Source organism: Topomyia yanbarensis, chromosome 1 (genome assembly GCF_030247195.1).
Source record: "Topomyia yanbarensis strain Yona2022 chromosome 1, ASM3024719v1, whole genome shotgun sequence".
Taxonomy (NCBI): Eukaryota; Metazoa; Arthropoda; class Insecta; order Diptera; family Culicidae; genus Topomyia; species Topomyia yanbarensis.
In genome coordinates this window covers 184,871,171-184,890,197 of record NC_080670.1, presented here as the reverse complement: position 1 = coordinate 184,890,197, position 19,027 = coordinate 184,871,171, and the positions used below count along the sequence as shown (strand labels likewise).

The window sequence follows — 19,027 nt, the reverse complement described above, 5'->3', positions numbered from 1 at the left end:
CTACACCTATCTGAACGCACAAAACCGTTCACAAACGCGAAACTATATAAAAATTTACAAGAAAAAGTGAACGATATCGAAACAGCGGTGAGCATAAATTTTCGTAAACAATACACTCTACGGAGAGAGTACGCACGAAAGGGTATATTTCCACCCAGTGCTAAATTGTTACCCTGACGGGTTACACACTTACCTTTTCTTATTTTCATGCGTTTGGGTTATTCAACTTGGATATTTTTATCTCATTTTCACTAATACCAGCTCTAATTAAAAAGTATGGCACTTATTGTACTTTTTTTTCTTTTTATTCGAAAGCCAGGAAAGTTTTACAGAGAAAAATGTATTAATTCCTATCAGTTAAGTGAATTTAGTATTCTTTAGAAGTAAATTAGTTTAAAGTTAGTGCTATTATTAGCATTTTCGTTAATTTTCTTAAAATAGTAAATAATAAACATAACCATGATTATCATGGAAATAATTCATCTCAGCAAGTGCTACAGTTCTTTCTTTGACTACATTCAATTATCTCTTTTGGTTTCGACGCAAAATCGTTTTTATCACATCATATGCAAAAAGAACGATTTCGAACCCACTACATTTGTGGCGAGGTCATGCTGTGTTAACTATTTAATAGCAGCAAAATTAAAAGAGAGATGAACAAAGTGTCAAATAAAAAGTTATAGAAAACATTAAGGGGCATCATATGAATAATGGTAACGATAAATTTTGTTGATTAATAATTAGAATAATTAAAAAAACTCCAAAAAGCACAAATTTTGAGTTATTTCGTTAGTAAAAAATCATTTAGTACACTTAACTAAAAGATATTTGTACATACACTGATAGGACATTGTCTCAGCTTTCCAATGAAATCTTATAAATAACGATATAAAGCATATTTTTCCGATTAGAGCCTTTTAAGCAATTGCAAGTCGGTTACAGGAAAAGTATAGTAATGAAATTACAAAGAAATGAGAAGAGATAGGAATATGACGTCCAAGAACAAATTATGAATCGTCATAAAACCCAACTTTTCAATAATGGATATTGCTATAATCATACTTCATTATTTCGAGAAAATTAGCAAAAACCTCCTCAAAAACACTAACTTTTAAATACTTTACAGCTAAAAGGTAATTAAAACTAATTAACTAAAAGATATGAGAACACTATTCAATAGGAAATTTTCTCACCTTTCGAATGGAACTTTAAAATTTAACATACAAAGTATACTTTTAAAGTTAGAGGTATTTTAAGACAAATAAGTTTTTTACACAAAAAGTGCAATAACTCTGTAACGGTTGAGATTTTATGGTATGCGTAGAACAATTATTTTCTCCAAATATGACAGTCTATTACCCCCCGAGAGGTTCTTAACCATAAACCAAACACCCTGTATAACTTTTTCCACTGTGACTTTTCGTGCAAGCCAGACAAATATGGAGGCTTTAAAACCACATAATATTGTTGAAGACTGTAAGTAAAAATACCCAAGTAAAAACATTACAAAATGAGCTTAAAACCTTCTTACCCTTATTATGCGTAATCCGGACATTGAAAATAGTGCCTGCTCGTCCATTTTGGTTTGCACCTTTCTCTCTTATACGCAGTTGAAGTTGGTGTAAAAAAAATTAAAATTCTTCAATAACTCCAAAACGAATGAGTATTTTTACAAGAGGTGTGCGCGGCGCCGCCGATTTCAGGTAAAATTTTTATATGCGGTGTTCAACAATATTTTTACATGCAGTCATCAACAATATTATGTGGTGTTAATACCTCAACAGTTGTCTGGAACATCGTTTGCACGAAAAGTCACAGCGAAAAAAGCTATATTAAATAGCTAAATTTAAGGGGTTTGCCTTAGAAAACGCTTTAAAAATCGATAACATCAAGTCCTACAAGCTCAAGTTGTTCAACAAAATTTGATTTTGAGCATTCCTTAAAGTTTGTCGAAGACACCAACTTTTTACCTCGTCAGTGAAAAAAGTTAATTTTTCTATTCCAATCATAGTAAGCCATGCCTCAATTTAATTTTTATTAGGTTGTGAGGAATATTCTTACGAACATTTCCTCCAAAGATACCCTATGAATATATTCAATAATTTGGACTCTAGCGACGTTTCTGGCATTTCCGATCACTGTGCCTTGCCTGCTGGCTCGTGGTGGATTCGGATTAGTTTGTAGTAGTTGTTAAGAAATCCGACTAAGCTTAAACCTCTTGTATCTCGTAATCTTCATCCATCCGGGGCAACCGTTAAATACTGCTTTAGTAAGGATTGTGTTCTTGCTTATTTTGTTTTGTGTGAATCGTCATGTTTTTATCCATAGCTACTTTTCCTTACTTGCTGTCAAACCTTCGCGATATATCTCACCTGCTCAGGTCTGCTGCAAATATCGTACCCTGTTGAGACATGAACCGGTCCGGGGCTGTCAACCATAAGGATTTACATCTGTTTACAACCACCTTCGCCGGGTTTCTTATCCTTCTGGGTACTAGTCGCTCCTATTTATCTGGTTGCTGGTAGCTGGTGCTGAGAACTTCTCGGCGGCGGTATTTCACCCTATACCGATGCCAATTTTCGCGATCCATTTCGCTGCCACTCTAACGGAATAATCATCGGCGCAAGTAAATTTCTAGACAACGATATCCCGATTTTCTTCAACTTCGTGTTTTTCCTCCTTAACTGCCGTTGTTAGCCCTCTGACCGACATCTCCTGCCTACTCACTACTTTTGCTAATATCGAGGCTTGTCGATACGATAAGCGATACTTCAGAGAAGCCGTCCAACTTGACATACATCCCTTTCCAGCCACCCTCGCAAAGTTTCGTCCTTGGTTTCTTCATTGACTTGTTTCTAGAGTGACCGAAGTCAAATGACATTTTATGTGTCCTTTTCCTGGACAGGAAGATAATACATTTTTAAAAGTAATTCAAGACGATCATGGGGGGGGGGTTAAGCCCCCCCCCTCCCCCATGCGCACGGGCCTGTTACTAATCAAATCGCTGTGGGTTCAAGCGGTATGTTACCGTGTTTTATATTATAGCGAAGACTCCATATCAAGAAGACTGGCAACTCTGTCCAGAATCCGGAGACAGTAACAACAACGCCACTTGCGGGTAAAGGTGGTACTTTCCATAGTGATGCACACACACATATACATTTTTACATAAAGCTTCCTCCCTTCTTCCAATAGAGGCGCTGTAACCTCTGTCGCTTCTCGTTTGTATGGGGGAAGGAAAGAGATATCAGTCTTCTTGATATGGAGTCTTCGATTATAGCTAATGTATCATAGAGTGACCAGAAATAAATGATTCGTGAAATAAATGAGTCGATTTTTTCCCACCAGCAGCGCCTGGTCCAAGTCTAGCTACCGGACAATCTGGAATGAAATGACCAGGCGAAGCGCGTTCTGCGACACAGTCCCACATTTTAGCACACTGTCCCGCGTCAAAATGTGTCCCGAAAAATTTCCGTGTTGGTTTGAAGCCGTAAAATATCCCACGGATCAGTTTGTTCTTTGTAGGGCAGAGTGGGTACACTTGATCCCACTTTTGTTATTTTCAAATAACTTTTCAATGAAATCAAAATTTTAATTCGAAAATTCGCCAATTGGAATTGTAAGATCTATGAATACAGGTATACCTCGATTTAACATACATTTTCCGATTCAATCATGTACGTTAAATCGAATTTTATGTTAAATCGAAACACAAAAGAAATATTTGTTTTCGAATAGAATTATTTTTTTTGTTCATCATACGAAATATTTACGAGGATATTACTGATTGTATCCACCTAACAGGGATATAGAAGCCACATTCACAATTAAACAATTAGATTGCTCTTCTGAACATAAACAACATATTTATCTTAACCTTGCCAAGTATTCGCCAATTCTAACAGATATTCATATCATAAAGTTCGTCGCAAAATTATCTCAGAGTTCAGGATAACTAATAAGAATAGTGTTATTAGCAGTACAGTACTAGTTAAATTTTTTCCACTAGATTCTTTCTAACATCAACAAAGTGATTAACCATTGTGTGCATGAAGAGCACAATGCCTAACTTTAGTAAGTAAGAAAATTTGTGTTTCTATTTTGTCTCATCTTTATCTTGGTAGACAAACCTGTGCGTCAGATAATCGCAGAATTCAAAAAGAGTACACTACTTGAGTTCACGAGCAAACGAATAGTCATGAAGTTTTGTAAGCACAGGAGTTCTACTTGCTGAAAAAACAACCACAACAAGCCATTGTAGCGCTGTAGTTCTCCTTAAAGAAAAAGTTTGATTAAATCATTTTGTACACGACAGATACATTTTAATTACAATACAAAAAATATTTTAAATTTTTTGTTTAATCCTTATGTATATGGAGGTGAAATTCGCTAGAATGTTGATGTCACTATTATCGATCTCCAAAGTAGTCGCGTAGCATGAAATGGCTAAAGCCAAGAATTGATCCACTTGTTTCCTGCTCCCACGTTGGTTAAGGCGACAAAGACGGAAATCTTCTTTTCATTTTATTAGATCTATCTCCTTTTTCATTTATTGGATCCATCTCCTAGATTTCTATTTGAACGTGAACCTATATTATGGTACTCCTGGGGACCATGTATCCAGAGTCTTCGATCATCTTGAGTCGTACGCAAATGCCAGTACAGTTTATTCGAATCCCAATCTTTACTAACGACCATTCTCTACCCGTTGCAGTTGTTGAGAGTGATATATACAGATATACAGAATACGTAGTAATATAAAAAGAATATAATCACAATCAGTGTCGGACTAACATTGCTTTTGTGTGCTTCCTCTGTTTACATTAAGTAATGACCAGCACCGATATTGATAAATAAACACCGTGAGCTTACCAGGAGTCCTACATTGAATCTTCCTCATTATCGTGTTTTGGATTTTTTTTTTTACAAGAGGAGTCGATCCATAACAAAGTTTTTTTTGAAAAATGTCCACATGCACTGAGAAATTCACCTGTTCAATACAGCCTGAGAAAAGATATTATCTTAAGCAGGAATCGAGCTTACGTCCTTTCAAGCTATAGTTGGGTGCGTTAACCACTCCACCATCGAGGAACTGTAATGACTTCATTACACATTTCCAACAGTTTCGTAATAACCGCTACAGCCCCAATGCCTATTAGTGGGACTCACCGTCCGCCAATATCTCGTCACTCACCGTCCGCCAATATCTCGTCACCGCCCTATACATTCCATCAACCATATCTTTCCAGTTATCTATCTTACACATAAAAACCCATAAAACTATTATCAGGAAATAACTTGAACCACATATTCGTGTATTCATTTTGTTGTGCGGTATCAAAATAAGAATGTTTTTGTATCTCAGAATCTTAAACATAATCTAGCGAAAAAACGAAAAAAAATTATGTTTCTTTAAGCATTGGAAGCGGATCATAGTATAAAATTGAAATAGATTCTTAACATTTCGTTTTAGTAACATTGATAATGGAAAAAATTTAAAAAAATTTGCATGTATGTTAAATCGAGGCAAAAATTACGTTAAATCGAAATATGTTAAATCGAGGGTATATTAAATCGTGAGTATGTTAAATCGAGGTATACCTGTAATGTGTAAATACTAACACTATGTCCTGACAGTAATATGAACAATTCTCGACAAACATATGATTAAGGCTTAAAAGCCAACTGTCAAAATTCTTTTTGGAAGGAAATTCCAGACAAACCGTTGCTGGCTAAACGCAGTTCATAGCAGTTATGGAAAGAGAAAACTTTTCTCTTTTATTTATTGCCAACATCTGTGGTTGGCGAGTAACAGTTTGTCCGGAATTTCATTTCAAAGAGAATTTTTACAGTTGGCTTTTAAGCCGTAATCATATGTTTGTCGAGAATTTTGTGAATCATGCAAAAGCGAGGTTTGTGTAAAAACGCGTGGTAACTTGATCCTCCGCCTACTAGGGTCAAAAAGAAACAAGGCACACTATGACTGATAGACACGAAAGTTCAGCTAATCATATATCCTGACAAATTAATTGATTAATAAGTTTATCTGTTTTAGAAGCACGACAAACTTTTACTGTATTTGTGGTAAATCCTGTTCAATAGCCTGGCAGCGAGTTGTTAGAAAAAATTTAAGATAGTCATAGGGGAGACTGAGGAGACTTTTTCACCGGAGAGACTTGATCCCATCATCGTAACTCAATGGTGGATCAGAATACATTAATCTAATATACTAGAAATTTGCGTAGTCTAAACATAAATTTCTTTAAAAAAAAGAAATTGGACATGTGTAACCAAATTTTTACCGATTTAAAAAAAAATCTTAGAACTGGTTCAGTGTATTCCTACCGATTAGTTGTTTACATAAATCGCTCCAACTATTTTTACTTTTTGACGAGATTTGTGAAGTTTTTATCGTTGTTTGTCGTGTTAATCGACTCAGTATTTTGTTTTTAACATTGTATTGTGCAGTGTGAAAGTGTCTCCTGTTTGGTTTTGTGTTTGCGAAAAAAACCAGCGAAAAACCGAAGACTCCATATCAAGAAGACTGGCAACTCTGTCCAGAATCCGGAGACAGTAACAACAACGCCACTTGCGGGTAAAGGTGGTACTTTCCATAGTGATGCACACACACATATACATTTTTACATAAAGCTTCCTCCCTTCTTCCAATAGAGGCGCTGTAACCTCTGTCGCTTCTCGTTTGTATGGGGGAAGGAAAGAGATATCAGTCTTCTTGATATGGAGTCTTCGGAAAAACGCAATTGAGTGAACTTCTGTGACTTAACCACCAAAACTGTCTACCGAACGCAGTGCCATCTATATTTCATTGTTCGCATTCTTAGATCGGGGCGCACTATGGCAAGTGCATGCGATCACTGCGCGAAAACCGTCAAATCGGATGACGACTTTAAAATGTGGTACATATGCAATGTTGGAAACAACTTAACAAGCCGTTTTTGAAAAAACTTGCGGAAAACCCAAACTTATTTTGGATGTGCAATGAATGTGTCAAGCAGATGAAGTTTGCTCGCTTTCGCGACACCGTTTCTTCACTTGGATGTGTTATCGCTGGGAAAACGGATGACGTCTGTGCTGAACTACAGGCCGAGTTATCCAAAAATAACCAGCAAATTTCGCGCCTGGCTAGAAAGGTTTCAACAGCTATTCCAATCCGGCCAAACTCCGGTACCTCTCGACCACCTCAGAAACGTCGTCGCAAGGATGGCCCTGATCCGAGCATTATTCTTGTTGGTGGTCGAAAGCTTGTCGATAATAGCAACATTGTTACGGTTCCACCTCCCGCGCCGTTGCTCTGGATGTATCTTTCCCGCTTTCATTCTAGCGTTAGCAAAGAGACTGTCGAAAAAATGTCTAAAGAAGGACTAAATTGTAACGAGGAGATAAGGGCTATTCCACTTGTTAAAAAAGGCATAGATGTCAGTACTTTGCACTTCATATCCTTCAAAGTTGGAGTTCACCCAAAGTACCGTGATGCAGCTCTTAACCCTGACACATGGCCGCAAGGCATACTGTTCAGGGAATTTGAAGGCAGCCGTACCCAGAACATTTGGAGCCCGCCGACTGATTTTTTCCACCGCTTCCAGAAGAAGCATCTTCAATGCAACCCGGCCCATCAATGGTTCTGCAGAGGACTCCGCAACGATTGGCCATGTCACTATACCAAGCTACACCGCCCTTGTGAAGGAGTATCGATACCGATCGCATACTGGGACGCAACGCAGTTGGTACGCTTTTCTAAACTTTCTGCCTTCAATTCCTTGCTCTTTCTTGAGTACTGTAGCTCTTAATATTGAAAAGCACGTATCCCACTACTACCACGAAAGTTGACGCCGAATCACTTTAAACAAAAAAGTATAATGTTTAATTGACTTTATCAGCCTGAGTTCAATGTTATATTTACGTGATCAGATTTTGAAATGTTAGTGGCTTGAGAACAGAGGATGCCTCAAAAACCCTTAATCTTATTTCGGTATACGGGGTGGAAGAAGGGGTTGCAGGTGTGAGGGTGGTCCAGGAGTGGAGAGTGATGAAGAGGAAGGGGTAAGGGTAAGGTGGAGGGGACGATGCTACATCCAACTGCATATTATATCTTCCATTTGAGACTTGGTTTGAGAAAATCGGTTCAGCCATCACCTAGGAATCGATTTGAATCGACTGTGGAATACGCCCGGAATCCCGAACTTCCGGAATTGTCGATAGTAGATCAATCAGTGATCTAGACCTGCGAGTCGACGTAATTTGGTGACCATTTCAATAGATTTTTAGCCTATGAGGTATTACGATTGTAGCGGTTTATATGGGAAATTCCACTGTGACCTTACTAACCAACCTGTAACTCCAGAACCAAGAGTTAGAACCGAATGCAATTCAGCAGCAGTCAAGGGTATTACTGTATCTTTCATTTGAAATTAAGTTTGTAAAAATCGGTAGAGAATTCGCTAGGAAATAGGCGTGATATTTGCTTAGGAACGGGGTGAGTTCCCCGGGGCATCAAGAACCGTTATAGGTGACCAATGAGGTCAAAACTACTTTGATTGGTCATAAGTGATCTAGACCAGCAAATCCAAGTAATGTGTCACTTATTTTAATATGTATTATATAATTTAGACATCATGGTGTTACCAGTTTATATGGGAATCTGCTGTCTGATCACACTCTTCAACCCGTAACTCCGGAACCAGACGTCGGATCAACTAAAATTTCAAGTGCAGCCTATGGGAGCGTTGTACCTTTCATTTGAAACTAAGGTTGTTGAAATCGGTTCAGACATCTCTGAGAAAATTGTGTGACATACACACAGACATTTCCCGATCTCGACGAACTGAGTTGAATGGTATATGACACTCGGCCCTCCGATTCTCGGTTAAAAAGTCGATTTTTACAGTGATTGCATAGCCTTTCTTGATATGAGAACGGCAAAAAGGGGATCAAGTCTCCTCACTCTTCCCTATCAACGAGCGCCGGGCTGAAAAAGTTTCCTTTTAACCTAACTTGTTGCCATAGAAAACGCCTTATAAATCGATAACCTTTAGTCCTACAAGATCAAGCTCTTCAACAAAATTCTTAACTACGAGCATTCCTAAAACTTTGTCGAAGACACCAACCTTTTACCTTGTCAGTATAAAAAGTTAATTTTTTAGTTCGATCATAGTAAACCATGCCTAATTTAAATTGGTATCAGATTGTGGGGAATATTCATATGAACAATTCCTCCAAAGACACCCAGTGAATATATTCGATGGTTTGGCCTCTAGTGAATTAAGTTCACGTTTTTGGCGTTTCCGACCACTGTGCCATGCCTCCCATGCTGTTGGATTGGGTCGCTTTAATTTTAACAAAGGGAGATGTTGACTTGAAAAAAATGGCAGGGGGCTAATTGCGTGAAGTTGATTACAATGGTATACAGAAATCGAAGTGTCACATTCGGAAGGTAAATGTAACCCATGTATAGTTCCAAACTTTTTCAAAATGTGGTGGGGTTTAGTAGATATGCTTAGAAATGGCTCTGGTCCAGCTAACATATTAGATAAACCTCGTCTGGCTGTGCTACTGCAGTACATATATTTCAGAAGGTGGTGCTGTATTCGTATCGCCAGGGAAGTAGGCAGATGCGACCACAATCTCCTGCTTGCCCCTAGCCGTGGGTGCCTCAACTGTTATTGCAACAACGTCTCGTTGAATGAATCCTGTAATTGGAGAGAATTTTATTGCTCCGTTTATCAAAACTGTAGCGCTTGGAGTTGGCTGCTCTCTAGAATATAATTACTTGTCAGCTGATGAATTTAAACTAAAGATTTTGTGTTTATTACCCGTGGCTACTGTATAAGAGCGATGTCTAGACGCTCATTGGTGAACGCGCATTGGCGAGGACGCTTGTGGCACATTCTGCGTGATGAAAGTGCGCTTACATGCAGCGAATACTGCTCATTGTTTTGGCGATTTTTAGCCGTCGAATCCTTAGTCCCGACCCTCCAATGTTCTGTGCAGATATTATCATTCTGGTTCTGCACAAAACGGAGAATGTTTCTATCTGACCTGTTGTTGCTGTCGGGAAAATACCCAATGTAGTCCTTCAACAGCCTCCAATGTAGCATCTTCTCAGTGCTTGATTGTGGTGTTCTGCAGCCACTTGGCTCTGTCCCTGTCTGCATAAGTAATTTCAAAATAACCTTGTTCAAAAGTGCACTTCCTGAACTTGGATTTCGTTCGCTATCTATCAGTGCACATCGAGTTGCTTTCAGTTGTTCGAGGCTGGGGGTGTATGCAGGGTATCCAACCGAGCTGATGGCTGTCGAGCATTTTCTTAAAAGCCGAAAGGTTATCGATATTTGAATTTGCTGGCTGCAAGATGGCGCTGCTCTACTTATACCTAACAGTATCATTTTTCAGCTTTAGTTCCGTACTGGCAGTCTTTTTTTCTAGCGAAAGACAGATCTTTTCAGAGGCACCAAACTATTCAAAAGTCCATTTCGAGATGATTAGAACATTCGAAGAGAATTTATGTCGAAGAGTTTTTTAAATGAATACTAAAATCTCATGTGGAACTAGAAGAAAAAATCGTTCCTTTTAAGGTTGAACTTAGAAAGCTCCAAAAATCTTTGAAACTGGAAAAAGTAGTATGTTCCGATATCCTTTACATGATCATCAAAAAATGTGTCAATGTACTCGTACATTGTTAGTATACTACAAATTGGTTTTTAAGATTATTGTGTAAGTGTAGCTCAGGGTAGAAACTTTAGTTCTCTTTCATTTTTGCCATACAACAATGCAAAATATTTTGTTATCTAATGGATTTTTGGCTTCATGTAAACGAATTTCTCGAGAGTGATATTAAGAACTATCTCAAACTTTAAATACAACTGAACCTTTTACGGATTGATACTCTTTTAAACAAATTGCCAGTAGCGTTGATAAATTTAACGACCTTCTATTTCAACAGATTTCGTAGTCGATACTGACACTAACAATCCATTAAGACTAGAGTATATTAATTAGATATCTGGCTTACAGCAACGTGAGGGCCGGGGTTTTATTTTCAAAAAGCGTGAAGAACAAGAAGTACGAATCGATTGTTTTTTCCGGCATTTGACGTTGACGTAAATTTTCAACCATGCAAAGAACGGGCTAAAATTAGACACGACATCGTTTCGTCTTGGTTTCAGACACAATTACATGACATAGATAATCAATAAAGCATACAGTTCATTACCAACCATGAACAGGGTTGCACTATTCACTAGTCGTGACATCTAAACCCTCATCTACTCACTAATACCCTTTTCAATTCAAAGTTAGTGCCTTAATAGTGCTACATTGCAACAGTGCTAAACCTAAATTTCGACACACCTACCTGCTTCGCTGAAATAAGATCAACAGACACTACAACGGTTGGCAACCAGAGCTTTGCTTAAGTGTCGCTCTGGCGGAATTCAGCACCAGCACCAGCAGGTTCGGGTTATTGTATTGTTGAATAGGAATCGGTACCGTTCATACACCGTTTACCCACAATTAAATCCAGCCTGCTTTGATCGATGTATGCTTACATTTATGCAATTTCTCTCGCGTGGTTTGTCAGCATTATTTTCGTTTCAGCTGCACAGCTTTGATACGCATCACGCTATAATGTGCTTCATGTGCCAACTTTTTTTTCTTTTGCCTCTATTTTCGCCTAAAGCATTTGGCTGGTTTCGGTAGTCAATTTTTCGTGTTGGTTTTTACTATTTTTGCAATTCAATGTAGAAGCATATTTCAACTCACTTTCCCATCAATATAGATACCTACTGTTATAGCTAGTGTCTTGGTTGAATAATTTTCAAACTTTATTCAACACGAAACTGCTGCAAACAACAAAACAAAGGGACTATTAGGGTATCAAAAATGTCAATAAACTCTTGATTCGACCTGCTATTTGCGTTCTATGCTGTTTACTTGCTTCACCACTGGTTTATGTGTCATTTCTGCACATACACATACACTCACGAGTTGACGGTTTTGCACAATATTCTTCACAACAAAGAACATGAAAATCTATGCAAAATGCACGTAGTTTTCAGCTATCGGATCGATTACGTATTTTTCACCATATACACGGTGTGAATTCTGAACAAATTACGTTTCCAGATTCCACTTTATAACGCAGAAATGCACGCGTTAATCGTTTTTCCGTCTCACCAATCTGATTCACACAGTTTCTCAAACCAATCATAGAATCCGATCAAAGTACGTCTTATTTTTAATTCAATAAACCCCTTGAACTGGAAGAGATTCATCTAAACACACACACAACACCAATCACAACTATAATATTCTTAATTTTTTATTATTCACTTCACACTAATCATTCGCTAGCCAATACTGGGTTTTACACCAGGTGAATAGCGGATGTGATCCGAGAGCGAATCGTAAAACGTACGTCCATACATGACCGCGCGAGACCACCGTTTGTTAGTTGATTGTTTCCTAGCAATCTGCTGGAGACGGTAAAAGGTTTACGAATATTTTTTTGAATGGTTTGGTTCATTCTCTCTCTCCCGCTCTCTTTGCCATACGCTCTCGATGGCTGTTTGCGAATGATATGACTCAGTATTGGTTTTTGTTTTGGCGTGCAAAGGTACTACCTGTCCTTACGCAAACAACTAACCGGCTGTCATTCGTGATAGTATGAACAGGTGAATGAATATGATGAGTGATGAATCATTCTCACATACCGGTGAACTGGTGAGGCATTTCACGGTGGGATAATTTTGCTTTTGGCAACTTACTTTACACAATACAATGTAACATGAGGTGCTTCGTGCGGTTTGTCGTGATATTAATGGAAAAATCTTGAATCGAAACAAAGGAAAGGTCCACAATCGATGGTTTAGGAGTCTATTTTTATTCTATATCGTTATATGAGCAATAAATTCTTTAGCTACGCCACACTAAGCAAATTTATATGAAACATGCATTTTTGCGTTGGACGTTGGACAAACCTGTGCGGTCCATAAATTTTTTCCAGTGGAATAAAAGCGGAAGACAGTCGTGATATATTCGGTTTTCCACCCCGTATATTATGACAATTTTCCATAAGCAGTAATCAATAATTTCTTCTGAACCTAAATCCAAGGCTGGTAACACCAACCTTAGCACTTTACGGTTACAAATTCTAACTATTTGTGGTTTTCAAGGAATTTTATGTAATATTAGTGTTGTGACGGTAGAACAGAAAGTGTACAACAATTGTTGTGAAATGCGACCATTTCCGTTTGTTTTTGAACAGTTTGCAAAAAAAATAAAGGGGAAGCGAAAAGTTGCACTTGTTTTGTCTAACGCAAAAATTAATAAAACTTTGCTTAGTGTGGCGCCGCACAGTGACTCCTTTTCATACAAAAGTCGTAAAAATTAAAAAGCATATTAAATATTTTCGAACAATGGTTTCTTGGATAATTTTGGGTCGCTGATTTCAAATATGAGGTCCAAATAGTCCCAATGATTGAAGATATCTTGATAGGGAGGGGTGGGGGTATGGTAGGATAAATCCGTAAAAAAGAAGAGCTTGTGATATTTTACGATGATATAGAGAGTGTTATTATATTCAGTCAATATCCATATTAAAATGCTACATTTGAAAAATATTCTCCTAAATTTTCATTGCAAAATAGTGATGATCAAACGAGTGATAGTGCATCTCCAGTGGCATTTCAAAAACGGTTGTTTGGAGGTGTACATGTACATCATAACTCAAAATATAATGGACCAATCATTTTGAAATTACACACAATGCTTTTTTGCATAATTTCCCTAATAACAACGCAAGCTTTTCCCTTTTTTGTTCAATTCCTTTAATTTTTCGTAGCACTTGGAAGTCAAAAAACTGATTTGCGCTATAAAAATCGGTTAATGTGTTATTGAGAAAGCTAAGCATTAATTGAAAGACAAATTCTCGTGGTTAACTGGAGACATCCAGCAAGAATTGTGAAAATTTTTAAACAATTGGTTCAGTGCATTTTGAATTATGATGGACGCCGCTGGAGATTAATTGTCACTCGTTCAATTTTCAATACTTTGCTATGGTAATTTAGAAAAATTTTCTTCAAATGTTGCAATATAATATGGTAATTAGGTGGTTAACAAAATTACTTGAAAATTTAAAATTCTGAAGTTTGCTTCAAATAAGGTTCTTGGATAAATCAATATATAGAGTATAATAGTAATTAATAAAATAAACTAAATATACCTATTACATCTGAACCTCTAATCGTCAATGAAATGGTGAAGCAAATAATTTAATTTAAATATAATTTTAATTTTCTCTTCTGGTAAAACTCCTATTTCGATTTGTTTGATTTATTATCTTTTTACATTTACTATCTTAAAATATGTAGATCCTTTAGTTTATGTAGTATTTAGTTCAGTGAGGGTGTTGTTTCAAAAAATAATTCAGATTAAAAACATTCATTTATAATTATCTAGGCCACATTGCATATTTATAATTTATTTTTAGTTAAATGATCGTTTCTATTGTTTTCGTTTCAACTATTTTCTCTACATTGCTATTTAAAACTCATATGTGAACTCCCACTCACAAGATTTTATCAAAGTAATACATTTACCATTAGAAGGATTAAATTTTCTAGAAAATGTTCTTTGTTGGTCCCACGAACTAGAAACCTAATATGATACATATGTAAACACAACCTATTCATTGTAGGCTGAGGCTAAGAAATTCTTTTTCCCCAGGTATCCAAATACCATTCAAATTTTATGAAAACGTTATACTTTCTGGATTCGATTTAATTTACGATTGGAGTATTCAAAAATCTCTGGGTCTAAAAATGCTGGAAATCGATGTAAACCTGTACGCTATAAATGCAAAAAATATAGTTTGAGCAAATGCGCAAATGTAGACTAGAAATTGTTGTACAGTCTTATTCATTCAGCAATCAAGTGACGTTATATTTCCAAGATATTACACGATACCGGTTGATTCTGCGGACAACATTTTAATTATTAGAAGAAAGGTTTCATAGCACTGTTAGACGAATTCAATCGATTTTGTTTCTCATACATGTATTCTGTGGTCAGTAACCAACTGAAGATATTTCATGAAAACATTCTATTCGTGTTTCAGTTTAATTTACGATTCGAGTATACATACTCTTCTTAATCGAAAAAAGTACGGTAAATTTGCGCGAGATGTCATAGAGATTTTCGAAAAGCTGATAAAAAAAATATTGAAAATAGGTCTAGTCTGATATGCGAGAAGGTGTGTGCTCCTATTTGAAAATCGAGATAAAGGCAAGTTTGTTTCAGTTTCTCCATACATTTTACAAGGGAAGAAAAAATCGAGTAATGAGCGCAATGAACTTTCAAATACTGCAGCGGGCAAACCGTTCATTCAAACCTCCTGAAATATTGACAAATAACTATTCATATACTGTACAATAATAGAAAAATAGTTTTGAAAAGAAATTATAAGCTAGATTTATTGGTTTTCTCCGCCTCGGCATCACTATGCGTCAACCCTATGCAACAAGATGCAGGCAAATCGCGATCTCCCCTATATGTCTCTTATTTACAACTTTATAAACGCGTTAAAAATCCCAAATTAGCCCCTCTCTAGAGTGCTAGAGTGCCACTATGCGACCGCCATCGCCCTTACCACTACGCTTCCATAGAAGAAAATTGAAGAGCGATCCGAGGTACGCCTTCTCTACCCTGTCCTTAATACAACTGCTGCTACACCGATGTTGGAAATAAGCCCCCCTCTGGATATCATGCCCAAGTCTCCGTTTATAAATCAAATTTGTATTCTGTATTCCTAGTTTTAAGATAACTGAGCTATTGTTCTCCGTCTTATAAATAGAATTGTATCCCTAACTTAAGATAACTGTAAAATTTCTCATAAAAAAATTGTTCCCCTCCCTTCCCACTCACATTCCTAATCATTTTGTGTAAACGACCCAAATCTATCACATTTCCATTTTCGTATATGAAAGTTTCAACTGGCGCAGCGCACAGCAAGGAAACGCGTGCGAATTGTACACGGTTTAACTGTGTGCGGGTTGCAGGAATGTCATAGCTTCTACCGCTTATTGTACTGTCCAGACGATATAGTCATGATGTTGCTCGTTTGGAATGCAAGCATCGATTGACTCAAACAGACACCACACGCGGTATCCCTATTTATTATCTCGTGGCATTTGATTGAATCGCTAGGAGCTCACTATTGACGACTCTGCCCGGAATAGATTGACTCATGTATGTGAGTTTCCACGTTTTCCGATATCTATTCTTTTTTTACCGGTTTTAATAGTGTACTATTGAAATAAATAACCTATATACCAATTAAAAATAATTTCAGTTAATTTCGAATTGTGTGGTAGTAAAAGGACGAAAATCCATCCATAAATAACAGAGATATTAGTGTTCAAAATAGTGACGCAAGAACGTCACATTGTTTGATTTTAGATTTTAGAATGACACTCAACCCCAGCCAGTATAGTAAGACCACGGTGTCTTTGTCGAACAACTTTACTCAAAAAAATTCTGTAAAACTTAGGGATATGAAAGAATGGACTTTTCCTTTTCATTTGAAACCAAGGGCAAAATAATCGGTCGGGAGGTCTAGAACAACTTTTTATTTTGAAGTTTTTTGATTGAAAACTTAAGTTTTTGAATGATAATTATTCGCATTTTTGCTACTAATTGGTACTATAGACATTCAAAAAATAATAAAAGTGGGAATCTGATGAAAAATCTCATCATCTATAAATTCGTAGAAAGCTATAAATCGATGTAAAATCACCCAAGAAAGTTATTAAAATTTTATCAGTTTTTAGATGTGCGCAAGCCTATGGGTTAAGAAGTCGATTAACAAGGACTTACAAAAAAATATTGGGCTTGGATGAACAGTATATTCAGATTAATTTGAATGTGTACAAAGCCTTATTCTTAAATATATTTTCAGATTCCACCGGTTCTTGGGCGAAAGTGACATTTTATGAACAAGAAGATGTGGAAAGGTGTTGACCAAATTTATTTGATATTCATACCTTTTCAAGATGTTGATTAATGTAGTAACGGATTTTATCATGAATTCGTGCCTTTTTCATTTCTTTTCTCGCTCTAGGAGATAGCCAATGTAATCTAGAATGACCCTTTTTCCTGATCCTATCCTGCATGGTAAAATACAATTCACTGAAATTCAAAACTTTATATTTGAGTCAACTAAAGTAGAAATTTCGAGTCATTGTAATAAGCGACGGATTTCATTGCAACTTTGGATTGAGAATCCTGTTTGTCCTTATCAACATTAAAAGAAAGATAATCGAAAAAGAAGAAAGCTCTTAGAGTTTTGGATCCATGTTTTCTATCTTTTGGGGTAGATTCAATTTATTAGAATTTACAGATGAAGAGTTTTGCTTGCCCACAAATTATGTTTTATTTCCAAATCGAACATACTTCACATAATCTTAGAAAAAAGTAACGAAACCAAATTTCATAATTTCTTTTACGAAGAAATTCCAGAGTTGTTACTGGCCGAACACGGATCACAACAGAAAACGAACAAAAAAATATCAGGCTGGACCATACATTCAGCAAATTCTCAAAATAGTACAAGTCTGTTTATTGAAGATTAGAAGAGCAAAGGCCACATATCAAGAAGACAGAATTGCCAGTTTGGTTCAGAATCTGGAGACAGTAACAGCAACACGTCTTTCGGGTAAAGGTTATACTTTCTAACTATATTTACTTTTATATTAAGATCGTTGTCTTCGTACAATAGACAAAACCTTTATTTCTCATTAACTATTGCGATTACTGTTCAGCGTATAGCGATCCCAAAAATGTAGCAAACTTGAACATAAATCATCTCATCGAATTATTTATCTATCCTACATGAAACTGTCAATAGACCTTTCTCGTCAAAAAATTTTATATGCAGAACAGCTTCCGTTTTCATCGCTGGATCAATTCTGAATACTGTCACGTTAATTTGGTGTCTCTAACTATTGAAAAAATCAAAAATTCTTCGAGCTGCCCATTTTACTCTGTATTCCCCTGTCCTATTTTTCCCCGATTCTCCATACTTTTTCACCATTTGGATGAACTTCGAGTGGGGAATATGAAATAAAGTGACGGCGGGTAGCCTATAACATAGTTCCAGTAGCCTACCGCTAGCCGGCATCTGTTTTAATCTGGCTATTCGCCGTTTCGTTTACTGGGTATGCACTCCAAGAGTTCATTCCAATTTGTCAAAAACATTGTTTTGACGTAGATGAACCCCAAAACAGTGTTGCAGAATATACCGATTTATCGATATTTAAACCGATTTTTAATTTCAATACCAATAATGTTACTAAAAATACCGATTTCTTTTTTCTTACCAAAAAATCACGATTTTCATATAATAAGATATAATAAGATCAATATTATTACGTATGGTCCATTTTAGAAAATGTCTTCACCTTTCCACATCAAATCATCCGGAAATTGATTCAGCAATCTGCCAGGTTACCAAATACAAATATGTTAATACGGAATGCTCTGACGATTTTTTGAGGACACATTTTATGACCCAGGTACACCCATAAAGGTACACTGTCAGAGTGACAGCATACTTTGATGAAATTGTGCTAAAACTGGCTGCACTGATAGATTTGTTTTTGATTGTTTGACACTTCTAAATATTTTAGTTTTCTGCAGAAAAAATCTCAGAAAACTAACGATTGATTTTTGTCGACGTCGGGCACCAGTTACAGTTACAGTTTGAAATTATATCTCACCTCGGATGAACGCGCCCGTTATGTGTTACCCCGCAACAGCTGACTTAACTGATTGTTCAAATCCTCGAATTTATCCTGCTCGCTGTCGTTCATGTTTTTATTACTTTCCCCTAGTTCTACACAATCATTAGCCATTGGATCGGTTCGTGATTTTAGGGAATAGTAAACGTTATGAAAAAATCCATTGTATAATATAATTATAGTGTATAGTTCATGAATCCGAAGTGGTTCAAAAG

At 36.7% G+C, this 19,027-nt stretch overlaps 1 protein-coding gene across 3 annotated transcripts in view; it reads right to left on the bottom strand.

The window, feature by feature from the left end:
• Nucleotides 1-19,027, bottom strand: part of LOC131684038 (uncharacterized) — a 114,610-nt gene that overhangs the window by 75,505 nt on the left and 20,078 nt on the right. Inside the window, exons 1-2 of one of the 3 annotated variants that reach the window (XM_058966561.1) lie at nt 11,923-12,474; nt 11,372-11,858 (exon numbers count right to left, since the gene is read on the bottom strand). The exons of 1 other annotated variant lie outside the window; for it this stretch is intronic. The gene's annotated coding sequence lies outside the window, so the exon portion shown is untranslated. Of the gene's footprint in view, nt 1-11,371; nt 12,475-19,027 lie in introns of those variants that run through there. One more of the 3 variants, XM_058966551.1, reaches the window with a different exon arrangement.